The sequence below is a fragment of the Callospermophilus lateralis genome, chromosome 6 (genome assembly GCF_048772815.1).
Source record: "Callospermophilus lateralis isolate mCalLat2 chromosome 6, mCalLat2.hap1, whole genome shotgun sequence".
NCBI classification, from domain to species: domain Eukaryota; kingdom Metazoa; phylum Chordata; class Mammalia; order Rodentia; family Sciuridae; genus Callospermophilus; species Callospermophilus lateralis.
Window position 1 is genome coordinate 27220734 of NC_135310.1, and position 3165 is coordinate 27223898.

The window sequence follows — 3165 nt, forward strand, 5'->3', positions numbered from 1 at the left end:
TTTGTGGATGCAATCAAACCATAACTAAAAGACAGCAGACATTGTTAATATTATTACTATTATTATTGATAGCAGGTAAACTGAGGAACTGAGAAGCTTAGTAATTTCTCCATGTACATATACTACATGGCAGAACTTGAATTTTTAAATCCCACAGGCATACCTTGCTGTGGAAATTCTCATAAAAATATATGTTTACATGCCACTGGTAGAATTACCTCAAGCGATGTCAAGGCGAATAGGACCAGAAATCAAGTATTTCTCAGTGTTCTCCTATCCATGTATCCACAAGAAGCCTATGATTATTAAAGTGGTTCATTGAATCAAGCCTCTTTAATATTTTTTTGCTTCTCTTTGCTAGGAAAGAACAAAATCTCTGTTCTATATCTTAGCCACTGCTGCCTCCTGGGAAATTGTATCAACTTTACCAGATTTCAACAATATCTTTGGTTATCCTTAAGTGGACCCATGATTTTTGTCCTTGGAAATTGTAATTATAATTAGAAAATACTATTAATATCATTAAACAATATTTTGAGTGGAAGAAGTCAGATAAAAATATCATGCATACTCCATAATTCCATTTATATAAAACTCAAGAAAATGCAAACCAATCTACAGTGAAATAATGACAATCACTCATTTCTTGGAGAAGGGATGGAAAGGGCAAGTGTGGGAAAGAGACTAAAAAGTAGTATGGGAGTCTTTTGGGGATGATGGACATATTGTCATCTTGATTGTGATGATGATTTCACACATATATACATACATCAAAATTCATACTATACACTGAAAATATGTGCAGTTTGTGGTATTTTCATTATATGTAAACATATTTTGTTTTAATGCTTAAAAGTCAGAATTCATTGGCTTCTTGTTTTTTTCCTGTTACTTTGACCATGTTGCCCATATTACACAGTACTTTTTTTTACTTCTTCTGTTTGGTTTATTGTTTCTCTGCTAATGCCTTTCAACATGCTTCAGGCAAGTTTACTGTAAAATTCATGAAAATTAACTTTCAGATGTCTCATTTGAAGTTCTTTCCAAAGAACTATACATAATTTGAATTTATAATTTTATATTACTGTTGCTCATTAGTTTGCATAATATTACATAAGCTTCAGAGCCCACAAATCCTAGATTGCCTCCTGACTGAATTTCTCTTGAGTATTGTTATAAGTAATTAAATCATTGAGTTAAGGAAGTAGTGGTGTTCTATTTTATAAAACAATGCCAAGTTTTTTTTCAAGGTGGTTGTTCCAATTTTAAACACCTCCCAGTGAGATGAAAACGTGTCTGAGATCTCATTGCTCCATATCTTTTCAGCATTTGACATTTCCGTACTCCGTTTCAACCTATGTCTGATAAATATTTGGATCCTCCATAGATTTGTTTTTATAGTCTTCTGTTCCTATTTATTTTGAGGAATAGGATTTTCTCTCCTTTTATGTATTTAGAGTAAAAGACATTGCCTATGAAAACTTGTAGATAATATGAGGTCCCACATACTTTTGAATTCTTCCAAATAGGGTTCAACTTATCTTTTGCAGACAATCAGTCCAGGAGAAGTGTGGCATTGGGAAGAGAGATTTATGGGGTTTTCATAAGGGCACTCACACAATTCCATTTGTGAAGGCTCTACCCTTATAACCAAATCACATTACAAAGTCCCCACCTACAAATACCAATCGTATTGAGGACTAGGACATGTTTTGGGAGACACAAACATGCAGCCTATGACAGATACCAAGAATTATATCATAAATTACACTAGTATCTCAGGGTATGAAAGGTTTCAAAACTGACTTTCACTAGTTAGGAGGACTGGATAATTTCCACATCTTCTTTATTTCTAACATGCAGACCTTTATGACAAAGATAGCACTGCCTCTAATTTTGCTAATTTTTCAATTTTTATCTTCCTTGCCTAGCTCAATTCTACTCAACTTCTCATCTTCTGATGTCTGCTTAAAATACAATAGATGTCTTTAATAGAAATCTACCCAAAATGTACACTCAACTCTGGTTATTTTCTTTTCTAGGATATTGATCAGTAATTCTTCATTGTCTTGTTACCTAATTTTGTGTTAATTTGAATGTTTTTGTCTCCTCCTCCTATTGTTCTTAGAGAATAGGTCTGAATTAGGTAGTCTATTAGTAAAGGAAGATAAATTCTAATCAGTATTTTTTCAAGTAATGTTTTAAATTAAATTATCATACTTAGCATGATTAATTTTTACAAAGTAAACACACTTGTATAACCACATCAGAAAATAAAATGTTTCCTACACTTGAGAAATTCCCTTCATGATTTCTGTGTCCCTATCCACCAAGGTAACCACTGTCCTGACTTTTAATACTATAGATTAGTTTTTCCTGTTTTTGAAATTTTTAGCTCAGGGCAAAATATGATTAAGAGAAAACCTGACACTCTCAAGGTAACTCTTTATATCAGGAGAGACAGATACAAAGGCAGAAAGCAGAATAGAATTGATCTGAAAATTATGGCTGGGAAAATACTGGAAGGTATTACTAGGATGCAGAATGGACCGGAATCATAAATATAACAGACCTATTATATTTTTTAGGAAATTGACCTGTCAAATAATACATAAGTCTGGACTAAACAAGTCTATAAGCACCCCAAACAGAATCCTCATATAACATGAAGTGTGTTTGTTTCCCAATTAGCTTATTTCCTCCTAATGTTCATTTTAGATGTAGACAAAGAGGATAAATGAACAGAAACAATATGCTGCAATAGAATCAAAAACTACGAAGAACAGGGGACTAGTAGCAAAGGAGAAAAATTTGATTTCATTTAAGGAACATTTCCCACAACACCACACACACACACACACACACACACACACACACACACACACACAATATCTATCTACTGGGATTTGAGACATAATAATGTTCCAGAAACTATATTGTAGCCCTCATCCTTCTTCTTCCCACTTAATAATACTTATTGTAGATCTTGTCTTTGTATTACCACTATGTAACACAAAGACAAGATCTCTTGAATGGATGGAAAATCTTTTTTTGGAGCTTATTGTTTTTCTAGACCTAAAGATGCCAATTCCAAACTGTGTATGGAAAACAGTGCAGGTCATCTGGGGATCCTAGAGTCTGAATTCAGAATGTCAGCTACAATTG